This window comes from Scleropages formosus, chromosome 10, assembly GCF_900964775.1.
Source record: "Scleropages formosus chromosome 10, fSclFor1.1, whole genome shotgun sequence".
Lineage (NCBI taxonomy): Eukaryota > Metazoa > Chordata > Actinopteri > Osteoglossiformes > Osteoglossidae > Scleropages > Scleropages formosus.
This window is the reverse complement of record NC_041815.1, coordinates 15,462,682-15,477,434: the sequence shown is the minus strand read 5'-3', so window position 1 is coordinate 15,477,434 and position 14,753 is coordinate 15,462,682.

Below are 14,753 nucleotides of genomic sequence, written 5' to 3'. Positions count from 1 at the left end.
GGCCATAGCCCAGGCTCCAGCCTTGACCCTATCTCCAGCCCTAACCCTAGCTCCCAGCTGAACTCTGGCTGCTGTGCACACCACAGCGCCGGCCCCGCAAAAAGCTGAAACCATTAGCCGGGCTCCAGCACTTGCCCTTGCCCGAACCCTAACCCTAGCTCCAGCCTTAACGCTGTCTCAGGCCGTAGCCCAGGCTCCAGCCTTGACCCTATCTCCAGCCCTAACCCTAGCTCCCAGCTGAACTCTGGCTGCTGTGCACACCACAGCGCCGGCCCCGCAAAAAGCTGAAACCATTAGCCGGGCTCCAGCACTTGCCCTTGCCCGAACCCTAACCCTAGCTCCAGCCTTAACGCTGTCTCAGGCCGTAGCCCAGGCTCCAGCCTTGACCCTATCTCCAGCCCTAACCCTAGCTCCCAGCTGAACTCTGGCTGCTGTGCACACCACAGCGCCGGCCCCGCAAAAAGCTGAAACCATTAGCCGGGCTCCAGCACTTGCCCTTGCCCGAACCCTAACCCTAGCTCCAGCCTTAACGCTGTCTCAGGCCATAGCCCAGGCTCCAGCCTTGACCCTATCTCCAGCCCTAACCCTAGCTCCCAGCTGAACTCTGGCTGCTGTGCACACCACAGCGCCGGCCCCGCAAAAAGCTGAAACCATTAGCCGGGCTCCAGCACTTGCCCTTGCCCGAACCCTAACCCTAGCTCCAGCCTTAACGCTGTCTCAGGCCATAGCCCAGGCTCCAGCCTTGACCCTATCTCCAGCCCTAACCCTAGCTCCCAGCTGAACTCTGGCTGCTGTGCACACCACAGCGCCGGCCCCGCAAAAAGCTGAAACCATTAGCCGGGCTCCAGCACTTGCCCTTGCCCGAACCCTAACCCTAGCTCCAGCCTTAACGCTGTCTCAGGCCGTAGCCCAGGCTCCAGCCTTGACCCTATCTCCAGCCCTAACCCTAGCTCCCAGCTGAACTCTGGCTGCTGTGCACACCACAGCGCCGGCCCCGCAAAAAGCTGAAACCATTAGCCGGGCTCCAGCACTTGCCCTTGCCCGAACCCTAACCCTAGCTCCAGCCTTAACGCTGTCTCAGGCCATAGCCCAGGCTCCAGCCTTGACCCTATCTCCAGCCCTAACCCTAGCTCCCAGCTGAACTCTGGCTGCTGTGCACACCACAGCGCCGGCCCCGCAAAAAGCTGAAACCATTAGCCGGGCTCCAGCACTTGCCCTTGCCCGAACCCTAACCCTAGCTCCAGCCTTAACGCTGTCTCAGGCCATAGCCCAGGCTCCAGCCTTGACCCTATCTCCAGCCCTAACCCTAGCTCCCAGCTGAACTCTGGCTGCTGTGCACACCACAGCGCCGGCCCCGCAAAAAGCTGAAACCATTAGCCGGGCTCCAGCACTTGCCCTTGCCCGAACCCTAACCCTAGCTCCAGCCTTAACGCTGTCTCAGGCCATAGCCCAGGCTCCAGCCTTGACCCTATCTCCAGCCCTAACCCTAGCTCCCAGCTGAACTCTGGCTGCTGTGCACACCACAGCGCCGGCCCCGCAAAAAGCTGAAACCATTAGCCGGGCTCCAGCACTTGCCCTTGCCCGAACCCTAACCCTAGCTCCAGCCTTAATGCTGTCTCAGGCCGTAGCCCAGGCTCCAGCCTTGACCCTATCTCCAGCCCTAACCCTAGCTCCCAGCTGAACTCTGGCTGCTGTGCACACCACAGCGCCGGCCCCGCAAAAAGCTGAAACCATTAGCCGGGCTCCAGCACTTGCCCTTGCCCGAACCCTAACCCTAGCTCCAGCCTTAACGCTGTCTCAGGCCATAGCCCAGGCTCCAGCCTTGACCCTATCTCCAGCCCTAACCCTAGCTCCCAGCTGAACTCTGGCTGCTGTGCACACCACAGCGCCGGCCCCGCAAAAAGCTGAAACCATTAGCCGGGCTCCAGCACTTGCCCTTGCCCGAACCCTAACCCTAGCTCCAGCCTTAACGCTGTCTCAGGCCATAGCCCAGGCTCCAGCCTTGACCCTATCTCCAGCCCTAACCCTAGCTCCCAGCTGAACTCTGGCTGCTGTGCACACCACAGCGCCGGCCCCGCAAAAAGCTGAAACCATTAGCCGGGCTCCAGCACTTGCCCTTGCCCGAACCCTAACCCTAGCTCCAGCCTTAACGCTGTCTCAGGCCATAGCCCAGGCTCCAGCCTTGACCCTATCTCCAGCCCTAACCCTAGCTCCCAGCTGAACTCTGGCTGCTGTGCACACCACAGCGCCGGCCCCGCAAAAAGCTGAAACCATTAGCCGGGCTCCAGCACTTGCCCTTGCCCGAACCCTAACCCTAGCTCCAGCCTTAACGCTGTCTCAGGCCATAGCCCAGGCTCCAGCCTTGACCCTATCTCCAGCCCTAACCCTAGCTCCCAGCTGAACTCTGGCTGCTGTGCACACCACAGCGCCGGCCCCGCAAAAAGCTGAAACCATTAGCCGGGCTCCAGCACTTGCCCTTGCCCGAACCCTAACCCTAGCTCCAGCCTTAACGCTGTCTCAGGCCATAGCCCAGGCTCCAGCCTTGACCCTATCTCCAGCCCTAACCCTAGCTCCCAGCTGAACTCTGGCTGCTGTGCACACCACAGCGCCGGCCCCGCAAAAAGCTGAAACCATTAGCCGGGCTCCAGCACTTGCCCTTGCCCGAACCCTAACCCTAGCTCCAGCCTTAACGCTGTCTCAGGCCATAGCCCAGGCTCCAGCCTTGACCCTATCTCCAGCCCTAACCCTAGCTCCCAGCTGAACTCTGGCTGCTGTGCACACCACAGCGCCGGCCCCGCAAAAAGCTGAAACCATTAGCCGGGCTCCAGCACTTGCCCTTGCCCGAACCCTAACCCTAGCTCCAGCCTTAACGCTGTCTCAGGCCATAGCCCAGGCTCCAGCCTTGACCCTATCTCCAGCCCTAACCCTAGCTCCCAGCTGAACTCTGGCTGCTGTGCACACCACAGCGCCGGCCCCGCAAAAAGCTGAAACCATTAGCCGGGCTCCAGCACTTGCCCTTGCCCGAACCCTAACCCTAGCTCCAGCCTTAACGCTGTCTCAGGCCATAGCCCAGGCTCCAGCCTTGACCCTATCTCCAGCCCTAACCCTAGCTCCCAGCTGAACTCTGGCTGCTGTGCACACCACAGCGCCGGCCCCGCAAAAAGCTGAAACCATTAGCCGGGCTCCAGCACTTGCCCTTGCCCGAACCCTAACCCTAGCTCCAGCCTTAACGCTGTCTCAGGCCATAGCCCAGGCTCCAGCCTTGACCCTATCTCCAGCCCTAACCCTAGCTCCCAGCTGAACTCTGGCTGCTGTGCACACCACAGCGCCGGCCCCGCAAAAAGCTGAAACCATTAGCCGGGCTCCAGCACTTGCCCTTGCCCGAACCCTAACCCTAGCTCCAGCCTTAACGCTGTCTCAGGCCATAGCCCAGGCTCCAGCCTTGACCCTATCTCCAGCCCTAACCCTAGCTCCCAGCTGAACTCTGGCTGCTGCGCACACCACAGCGCCGGCCCCGCAAAAAGCTGAAACCATTAGCCGGGCTCCAGCACTTGCCCTTGCCCGAACCCTAACCCTAGCTCCAGCCTTAACGCTGTCTCAGGCCATAGCCCAGGCTCCAGCCTTGAGCCTATCTCCAGCCCTAACCCTAGCTCCCAGCTGAACTCTGGCTGCTGTGCACACCACAGCGCCGGCCCCGCAAAAAGCTGAAACCATTAGCCGGGCTCCAGCACTTGCCCTTGCCCGAACCCTAACCCTAGCTCCAGCCTTAACGCTGTCTCAGGCCATAGCCCAGGCTCCAGCCTTGACCCTATCTCCAGCCCTAACCCTAGCTCCCAGCTGAACTCTGGCTGCTGTGCACACCACAGCGCCGGCCCCGCAAAAAGCTGAAACCATTAGCCGGGCTCCAGCACTTGCCCTTGCCCGAACCCTAACCCTAGCTCCAGCCTTAACGCTGTCTCAGGCCATAGCCCAGGCTCCAGCCTTGACCCTATCTCCAGCCCTAACCCTAGCTCCCAGCTGAACTCTGGCTGCTGTGCACACCACAGCGCCGGCCCCGCAAAAAGCTGAAACCATTAGCCGGGCTCCAGCACTTGCCCTTGCCCGAACCCTAACCCTCGCTCCAGCCTTAACGCTGTCTCAGGCCGTAGCCCAGGCTCCAGCCTTGACCCTATCTCCAGCCCTAACCCTAGCTCCCAGCTGAACTCTGGCTGCTGTGCACACCACAGCGCCGGCCCCGCAAAAAGCTGAAACCATTAGCCGGGCTCCAGCACTTGCCCTTGCCCGAACCCTAACCCTAGCTCCAGCCTTAACGCTGTCTCAGGCCATAGCCCAGGCTCCAGCCTTGACCCTATCTCCAGCCCTAACCCTAGCTCCCAGCTGAACTCTGGCTGCTGTGCACACCACAGCGCCGGCCCCGCAAAAAGCTGAAACCATTAGCCGGGCTCCAGCACTTGCCCTTGCCCGAACCCTAACCCTAGCTCCAGCCTTAACGCTGTCTCAGGCCATAGCCCAGGCTCCAGCCTTGACCCTATCTCCAGCCCTAACCCTAGCTCCCAGCTGAACTCTGGCTGCTGTGCACACCACAGCGCCGGCCCCGCAAAAAGCTGAAACCATTAGCCGGGCTCCAGCACTTGCCCTTGCCCGAACCCTAACCCTAGCTCCAGCCTTAACGCTGTCTCAGGCCATAGCCCAGGCTCCAGCCTTGACCCTATCTCCAGCCCTAACCCTAGCTCCCAGCTGAACTCTGGCTGCTGTGCACACCACAGCGCCGGCCCCGCAAAAAGCTGAAACCATTAGCCGGGCTCCAGCACTTGCCCTTGCCCGAACCCTAACCCTAGCTCCAGCCTTAACGCTGTCTCAGGCCATAGCCCAGGCTCCAGCCTTGACCCTATCTCCAGCCCTAACCCTAGCTCCCCGCTGAACTCTGGCTGCTGTGCACACCACAGCGCCGGCCCCGCAAAAAGCTGAAACCATTAGCCGGGCTCCAGCACTTGCCCTTGCCCGAACCCTAACCCTAGCTCCAGCCTTAACGCTGTCTCAGGCCATAGCCCAGGCTCCAGCCTTGACCCGATCTCCAGCCCTAACCCTAGCTCCCAGCTGAACTCTGGCTGCTGTGCACACCACAGCGCCGGCCCCGCAAAAAGCTGAAACCATTAGCCGGGCTCCAGCACTTGCCCTTGCCCGAACCCTAACCCTAGCTCCAGCCTTAACGCTGTCTCAGGCCATAGCCCAGGCTCCAGCCTTGACCCTATCTCCAGCCCTAACCCTAGCTCCCAGCTGAACTCTGGCTGCTGTGCACACCACAGCGCCGGCCCCGCAAAAAGCTGAAACCATTAGCCGGGCTCCAGCACTTGCCCTTGCCCGAACCCTAACCCTAGCTCCAGCCTTAACGCTGTCTCAGGCCATAGCCCAGGCTCCAGCCTTGACCCTATCTCCAGCCCTAACCCTAGCTCCCAGCTGAACTCTGGCTGCTGTGCACACCACAGCGCCGGCCCCGCAAAAAGCTGAAACCATTAGCCGGGCTCCAGCACTTGCCCTTGCCCGAACCCTAACCCTAGCTCCAGCCTTAACGCTGTCTCAGGCCATAGCCCAGGCTCCAGCCTTGACCCTATCTCCAGCCCTAACCCTAGCTCCCAGCTGAACTCTGGCTGCTGTGCACACCACAGCGCCGGCCCCGCAAAAAGCTGAAACCATTAGCCGGGCTCCAGCACTTGCCCTTGCCCGAACCCTAACCCTAGCTCCAGCCTTAACGCTGTCTCAGGCCATAGCCCAGGCTCCAGCCTTGACCCTATCTCCAGCCCTAACCCTAGCTCCCAGCTGAACTCTGGCTGCTGTGCACACCACAGCGCCGGCCCCGCAAAAAGCTGAAACCATTAGCCGGGCTCCAGCACTTGCCCTTGCCCGAACCCTAACCCTAGCTCCAGCCTTAACGCTGTCTCAGGCCGTAGCCCAGGCTCCAGCCTTGACCCTATCTCCAGCCCTAACCCTAGCTCCCAGCTGAACTCTGGCTGCTGTGCACACCACAGCGCCGGCCCCGCAAAAAGCTGAAACCATTAGCCGGGCTCCAGCACTTGCCCTTGCCCGAACCCTAACCCTAGCTCCAGCCTTAACGCTGTCTCAGGCCATAGCCCAGGCTCCAGCCTTGACCCTATCTCCAGCCCTAACCCTAGCTCCCAGCTGAACTCTGGCTGCTGTGCACACCACAGCGCCGGCCCCGCAAAAAGCTGAAACCATTAGCCGGGCTCCAGCACTTGCCCTTGCCCGAACCCTAACCCTAGCTCCAGCCTTAACGCTGTCTCAGGCCATAGCCCAGGCTCCAGCCTTGACCCTATCTCCAGCCCTAACCCTAGCTCCCAGCTGAACTCTGGCTGCTGTGCACACCACAGCGCCGGCCCCGCAAAAAGCTGAAACCATTAGCCGGGCTCCAGCACTTGCCCTTGCCCGAACCCTAACCCTAGCTCCAGCCTTAACGCTGTCTCAGGCCATAGCCCAGGCTCCAGCCTTGACCCTATCTCCAGCCCTAACCCTAGCTCCCAGCTGAACTCTGGCTGCTGTGCACACCACAGCGCCGGCCCCGCAAAAAGCTGAAACCATTAGCCGGGCTCCAGCACTTGCCCTTGCCCGAACCCTAACCCTAGCTCCAGCCTTAACGCTGTCTCAGGCCATAGCCCAGGCTCCAGCCTTGACCCTATCTCCAGCCCTAACCCTAGCTCCCAGCTGAACTCTGGCTGCTGTGCACACCACAGCGCCGGCCCCGCAAAAAGCTGAAACCATTAGCCGGGCTCCAGCACTTGCCCTTGCCCGAACCCTAACCCTAGCTCCAGCCTTAACGCTGTCTCAGGCCATAGCCCAGGCCCCAGCCTTGACCCTATCTCCAGCCCTAACCCTAGCTCCCAGCTGAACTCTGGCTGCTGTGCACACCACAGCGCCGGCCCCGCAAAAAGCTGAAACCATTAGCCGGGCTCCAGCACTTGCCCTTGCCCGAACCCTAACCCTAGCTCCAGCCTTAACGCTGTCTCAGGCCATAGCCCAGGCTCCAGCCTTGACCCTATCTCCAGCCCTAACCCTAGCTCCCAGCTGAACTCTGGCTGCTGTGCACACCACAGCGCCGGCCCCGCAAAAAGCTGAAACCATTAGCCGGGCTCCAGCACTTGCCCTTGCCCGAACCCTAACCCTAGCTCCAGCCTTAACGCTGTCTCAGGCCATAGCCCAGGCTCCAGCCTTGACCCTATCTCCAGCCCTAACCCTAGCTCCCAGCTGAACTCTGGCTGCTGTGCACACCACAGCGCCGGCCCCGCAAAAAGCTGAAACCATTAGCCGGGCTCCAGCACTTGCCCTTGCCCGAACCCTAACCCTAGCTCCAGCCTTAACCCTGTCTCAGGCCATAGCCCAGGCTCCAGCCTTGACCCTATCTCCAGCCCTAACCCTAGCTCCCAGCTGAACTCTGGCTGCTGTGCACACCACAGCGCCGGCCCCGCAAAAAGCTGAAACCATTAGCCGGGCTCCAGCACTTGCCCTTGCCCGAACCCTAACCCTAGCTCCAGCCTTAACGCTGTCTCAGGCCATAGCCCAGGCTCCAGCCTTGACCCTATCTCCAGCCCTAACCCTAGCTCCCAGCTGAACTCTGGCTGCTGTGCACACCACAGCGCCGGCCCCGCAAAAAGCTGAAACCATTAGCCGGGCTCCAGCACTTGCCCTTGCCCGAACCCTAACCCTAGCTCCAGCCTTAACCCTGTCTCAGGCCATAGCCCAGGCTCCAGCCTTGACCCTATCTCCAGCCCTAACCCTAGCTCCCAGCTGAACTCTGGCTGCTGTGCACACCACAGCGCCGGCCCCGCAAAAAGCTGAAACCATTAGCCGGGCTCCAGCACTTGCCCTTGCCCGAACCCTAACCCTAGCTCCAGCCTTAACGCTGTCTCAGGCCATAGCCCAGGCTCCAGCCTTGACCCTATCTCCAGCCCTAACCCTAGCTCCCAGCTGAACTCTGGCTGCTGTGCACACCACAGCGCCGGCCCCGCAAAAAGCTGAAACCATTAGCCGGGCTCCAGCACTTGCCCTTGCCCGAACCCTAACCCTAGCTCCAGCCTTAACGCTGTCTCAGGCCATAGCCCAGGCTCCAGCCTTGACCCTATCTCCAGCCCTAACCCTAGCTCCCAGCTGAACTCTGGCTGCTGTGCACACCACAGCGCCGGCCCCGCAAAAAGCTGAAACCATTAGCCGGGCTCCAGCACTTGCCCTTGCCCGAACCCTAACCCTAGCTCCAGCCTTAACGCTGTCTCAGGCCATAGCCCAGGCTCCAGCCTTGACCCTATCTCCAGCCCTAACCCTAGCTCCCAGCTGAACTCTGGCTGCTGTGCACACCACAGCGCCGGCCCCGCAAAAAGCTGAAACCATTAGCCGGGCTCCAGCACTTGCCCTTGCCCGAACCCTAACCCTAGCTCCAGCCTTAACGCTGTCTCAGGCCATAGCCCAGGCTCCAGCCTTGACCCTATCTCCAGCCCTAACCCTAGCTCCCAGCTGAACTCTGGCTGCTGTGCACACCACAGCGCCGGCCCCGCAAAAAGCTGAAACCATTAGCCGGGCTCCAGCACTTGCCCTTGCCCGAACCCTAACCCTAGCTCCAGCCTTAACGCTGTCTCAGGCCATAGCCCAGGCTCCAGCCTTGACCCTATCTCCAGCCCTAACCCTAGCTCCCAGCTGAACTCTGGCTGCTGTGCACACCACAGCGCCGGCCCCGCAAAAAGCTGAAACCATTAGCCGGGCTCCAGCACTTGCCCTTGCCCGAACCCTAACCCTAGCTCCAGCCTTAACGCTGTCTCAGGCCATAGCCCAGGCTCCAGCCTTGACCCTATCTCCAGCCCTAACCCTAGCTCCCAGCTGAACTCTGGCTGCTGTGCACACCACAGCGCCGGCCCCGCAAAAAGCTGAAACCATTAGCCGGGCTCCAGCACTTGCCCTTGCCCGAACCCTAACCCTAGCTCCAGCCTTAACGCTGTCTCAGGCCATAGCCCAGGCTCCAGCCTTGACCCTATCTCCAGCCCTAACCCTAGCTCCCAGCTGAACTCTGGCTGCTGTGCACACCACAGCGCCGGCCCCGCAAAAAGCTGAAACCATTAGCCGGGCTCCAGCACTTGCCCTTGCCCGAACCCTAACCCTAGCTCCAGCCTTAACGCTGTCTCAGGCCATAGCCCAGGCTCCAGCCTTGACCCTATCTCCAGCCCTAACCCTAGCTCCCAGCTGAACTCTGGCTGCTGTGCACACCACAGCGCCGGCCCCGCAAAAAGCTGAAACCATTAGCCGGGCTCCAGCACTTGCCCTTGCCCGAACCCTAACCCTAGCTCCAGCCTTAACGCTGTCTCAGGCCATAGCCCAGGCTCCAGCCTTGACCCTATCTCCAGCCCTAACCCTAGCTCCCAGCTGAACTCTGGCTGCTGTGCACACCACAGCGCCGGCCCCGCAAAAAGCTGAAACCATTAGCCGGGCTCCAGCACTTGCCCTTGCCCGAACCCTAACCCTAGCTCCAGCCTTAACGCTGTCTCAGGCCATAGCCCAGGCTCCAGCCTTGACCCTATCTCCAGCCCTAACCCTAGCTCCCAGCTGAACTCTGGCTGCTGTGCACACCACAGCGCCGGCCCCGCAAAAAGCTGAAACCATTAGCCGGGCTCCAGCACTTGCCCTTGCCCGAACCCTAACCCTAGCTCCAGCCTTAACGCTGTCTCAGGCCATAGCCCAGGCTCCAGCCTTGACCCTATCTCCAGCCCTAACCCTAGCTCCCAGCTGAACTCTGGCTGCTGTGCACACCACAGCGCCGGCCCCGCAAAAAGCTGAAACCATTAGCCGGGCTCCAGCACTTGCCCTTGCCCGAACCCTAACCCTAGCTCCAGCCTTAACGCTGTCTCAGGCCATAGCCCAGGCTCCAGCCTTGACCCTATCTCCAGCCCTAACCCTAGCTCCCAGCTGAACTCTGGCTGCTGCGCACACCACAGCGCCGGCCCCGCAAAAAGCTGAAACCATTAGCCGGGCTCCAGCACTTGCCCTTGCCCGAACCCTAACCCTAGCTCCAGCCTTAACGCTGTCTCAGGCCATAGCCCAGGCTCCAGCCTTGACCCTATCTCCAGCCCTAACCCTAGCTCCCAGCTGAACTCTGGCTGCTGTGCACACCACAGCGCCGGCCCCGCAAAAAGCTGAAACCATTAGCCGGGCTCCAGCACTTGCCCTTGCCCGAACCCTAACCCTAGCTCCAGCCTTAACGCTGTCTCAGGCCATAGCCCAGGCTCCAGCCTTGACCCTATCTCCAGCCCTAACCCTAGCTCCCAGCTGAACTCTGGCTGCTGTGCACACCACAGCGCCGGCCCCGCAAAAAGCTGAAACCATTAGCCGGGCTCCAGCACTTGCCCTTGCCCGAACCCTAACCCTAGCTCCAGCCTTAACGCTGTCTCAGGCCATAGCCCAGGCTCCAGCCTTGACCCTATCTCCAGCCCTAACCCTAGCTCCCAGCTGAACTCTGGCTGCTGTGCACACCACAGCGCCGGCCCCGCAAAAAGCTGAAACCATTAGCCGGGCTCCAGCACTTGCCCTTGCCCGAACCCTAACCCTAGCTCCAGCCTTAACGCTGTCTCAGGCCATAGCCCAGGCTCCAGCCTTGACCCTATCTCCAGCCCTAACCCTAGCTCCCAGCTGAACTCTGGCTGCTGTGCACACCACAGCGCCGGCCCCGCAAAAAGCTGAAACCATTAGCCGGGCTCCAGCACTTGCCCTTGCCCGAACCCTAACCCTAGCTCCAGCCTTAACGCTGTCTCAGGCCATAGCCCAGGCTCCAGCCTTGACCCTATCTCCAGCCCTAACCCTAGCTCCCAGCTGAACTCTGGCTGCTGTGCACACCACAGCGCCGGCCCCGCAAAAAGCTGAAACCATTAGCCGGGCTCCAGCACTTGCCCTTGCCCGAACCCTAACCCTAGCTCCAGCCTTAACGCTGTCTCAGGCCATAGCCCAGGCTCCAGCCTTGACCCTATCTCCAGCCCTAACCCTAGCTCCCAGCTGAACTCTGGCTGCTGTGCACACCACAGCGCCGGCCCCGCAAAAAGCTGAAACCATTAGCCGGGCTCCAGCACTTGCCCTTGCCCGAACCCTAACCCTAGCTCCAGCCTTAACGCTGTCTCAGGCCATAGCCCAGGCTCCAGCCTTGACCCTATCTCCAGCCCTAACCCTAGCTCCCAGCTGAACTCTGGCTGCTGTGCACACCACAGCGCCGGCCCCGCAAAAAGCTGAAACCATTAGCCGGGCTCCAGCACTTGCCCTTGCCCGAACCCTAACCCTAGCTCCAGCCTTAACGCTGTCTCAGGCCATAGCCCAGGCTCCAGCCTTGACCCTATCTCCAGCCCTAACCCTAGCTCCCAGCTGAACTCTGGCTGCTGTGCACACCACAGCGCCGGCCCCGCAAAAAGCTGAAACCATTAGCCGGGCTCCAGCACTTGCCCTTGCCCGAACCCTAACCCTAGCTCCAGCCTTAACGCTGTCTCAGGCCGTAGCCCAGGCTCCAGCCTTGACCCTATCTCCAGCCCTAACCCTAGCTCCCAGCTGAACTCTGGCTGCTGTGCACACCACAGCGCCGGCCCCGCAAAAAGCTGAAACCATTAGCCGGGCTCCAGCACTTGCCCTTGCCCGAACCCTAACCCTAGCTCCAGCCTTAACGCTGTCTCAGGCCATAGCCCAGGCCCCAGCCTTGACCCTATCTCCAGCCCTAACCCTAGCTCCCAGCTGAACTCTGGCTGCTGCGCACACCACAGCGCCGGCCCCGCAAAAAGCTGAAACCATTAGCCGGGCTCCAGCACTTGCCCTTGCCCGAACCCTAACCCTAGCTCCAGCCTTAACGCTGTCTCAGGCCATAGCCCAGGCTCCAGCCTTGACCCTATCTCCAGCCCTAACCCTAGCTCCCAGCTGAACTCTGGCTGCTGTGCACACCACAGCGCCGGCCCCGCAAAAAGCTGAAACCATTAGCCGGGCTCCAGCACTTGCCCTTGCCCGAACCCTAACCCTAGCTCCAGCCTTAACGCTGTCTCAGGCCATAGCCCAGGCTCCAGCCTTGACCCTATCTCCAGCCCTAACCCTAGCTCCCAGCTGAACTCTGGCTGCTGTGCACACCACAGCGCCGGCCCCGCAAAAAGCTGAAACCATTAGCCGGGCTCCAGCACTTGCCCTTGCCCGAACCCTAACCCTAGCTCCAGCCTTAACCCTGCCTCCGGCCATAGCCCAGGCTCCAGCCTTGACCCTATCTCCAGCCCTAACCCTAGCTCCCAGCTGAACTCTGGCTGCTGTGCACACCACAGCGCCGGCCCCGCAAAAAGCTGAAACCATTAGCCGGGCTCCAGCACTTGCCCTTGCCCGAACCCTAACCCTAGCTCCAGCCTTAACCCTGCCTCCGGCCATAGCCCAGGCTCCAGCCTTGACCCTATCTCCAGCCCTAACCCTAGCTCCCAGCTGAACTCTGGCTGCTGTGCACACCACAGCGCCGGCCCCGCAAAAAGCTGAAACCATTAGCCGGGCTCCAGCACTTGCCCTTGCCCGAACCCTAACCCTAGCTCCAGCCTTAACGCTGTCTCAGGCCATAGCCCAGGCTCCAGCCTTGACCCTATCTCCAGCCCTAACCCTAGCTCCCAGCTGAACTCTGGCTGCTGTGCACACCACAGCGCCGGCCCCGCAAAAAGCTGAAACCATTAGCCGGGCTCCAGCACTTGCCCTAGCCCGAACCCTAACCCTAGCTCCAGCCTTAACGCTGTCTCAGGCCATAGCCCAGGCTCCAGCCTTGACCCTATCTCCAGCCCTAACCCTAGCTCCCAGCTGAACTCTGGCTGCTGTGCACACCACAGCGCCGGCCCCGCAAAAAGCTGAAACCATTAGCCGGGCTCCAGCACTTGCCCTTGCCCGAACCCTAACCCTAGCTCCAGCCTTAACGCTGTCTCAGGCCATAGCCCAGGCTCCAGCCTTGACCCTATCTCCAGCCCTAACCCTAGCTCCCAGCTGAACTCTGGCTGCTGTGCACACCACAGCGCCGGCCCCGCAAAAAGCTGAAACCATTAGCCGGGCTCCAGCACTTGCCCTTGCCCGAACCCTAACCCTAGCTCCAGCCTTAACGCTGTCTCAGGCCATAGCCCAGGCTCCAGCCTTGACCCTATCTCCAGCCCTAACCCTAGCTCCCAGCTGAACTCTGGCTGCTGTGCACACCACAGCGCCGGCCCCGCAAAAAGCTGAAACCATTAGCCGGGCTCCAGCACTTGCCCTTGCCCGAACCCTAACCCTAGCTCCAGCCTTAACGCTGTCTCAGGCCATAGCCCAGGCTCCAGCCTTGACCCTATCTCCAGCCCTAACCCTAGCTCCCAGCTGAACTCTGGCTGCTGTGCACACCACAGCGCCGGCCCCGCAAAAAGCTGAAACCATTAGCCGGGCTCCAGCACTTGCCCTTGCCCGAACCCTAACCCTAGCTCCAGCCTTAACGCTGTCTCAGGCCATAGCCCAGGCTCCAGCCTTGACCCTATCTCCAGCCCTAACCCTAGCTCCCAGCTGAACTCTGGCTGCTGTGCACACCACAGCGCCGGCCCCGCAAAAAGCTGAAACCATTAGCCGGGCTCCAGCACTTGCCCTTGCCCGAACCCTAACCCTAGCTCCAGCCTTAACGCTGTCTCAGGCCATAGCCCAGGCTCCAGCCTTGACCCTATCTCCAGCCCTAACCCTAGCTCCCAGCTGAACTCTGGCTGCTGTGCACACCACAGCGCCGGCCCCGCAAAAAGCTGAAACCATTAGCCGGGCTCCAGCACTTGCCCTTGCCCGAACCCTAACCCTAGCTCCAGCCTTAACGCTGTCTCAGGCCATAGCCCAGGCTCCAGCCTTGACCCTATCTCCAGCCCTAACCCTAGCTCCCAGCTGAACTCTGGCTGCTGTGCACACCACAGCGCCGGCCCCGCAAAAAGCTGAAACCATTAGCCGGGCTCCAGCACTTGCCCTTGCCCGAACCCTAACCCTAGCTCCAGCCTTAATGCTGTCTCAGGCCATAGCCCAGGCTCCAGCCTTGACCCTATCTCCAGCCCTAACCCTAGCTCCCAGCTGAACTCTGGCTGCTGTGCACACCACAGCGCCGGCCCCGCAAAAAGCTGAAACCATTAGCCGGGCTCCAGCACTTGCCCTTGCCCGAACCCTAACCCTAGCTCCAGCCTTAACGCTGTCTCAGGCCATAGCCCAGGCTCCAGCCTTGACCCTATCTCCAGCCCTAACCCTAGCTCCCAGCTGAACTCTGGCTGCTGTGCACACCACAGCGCCGGCCCCGCAAAAAGCTGAAACCATTAGCCGGGCTCCAGCACTTGCCCCAGCCCGAACCCTAACCCTAGCTCCAGCCGTTAACGCTGTCTCAGGCCATAGCCCAGGCCCCAGCCTTGAGCCTATCTCCAGCCCTAACCCTAGCTCCCAGCTGAACTCCTGGCTGCTGGCGCACACACCACAGCGCCGGCCCCCGCAAAAAGCGAAACCATTAGCCGGGCTCCAGCACTTGCCCGTAGCCCGAACCCTAACCCTAGCTCCAGCCTTAACGCTGTCTCAGGCCATAGCCCAGGCCCAGCCTTGAGCCTATCTCCAGCCCTAACCCTAGCTCCCAGCTGAACTCTGGCTGCGCGCACACCACAGCGCGGCCCCGCAAAAAGCTGAAACCATTAGCCGGGCTCCAGCACTGCCCGAGCCGAACCCTAACCTAGCTCCAGCCTTAACGC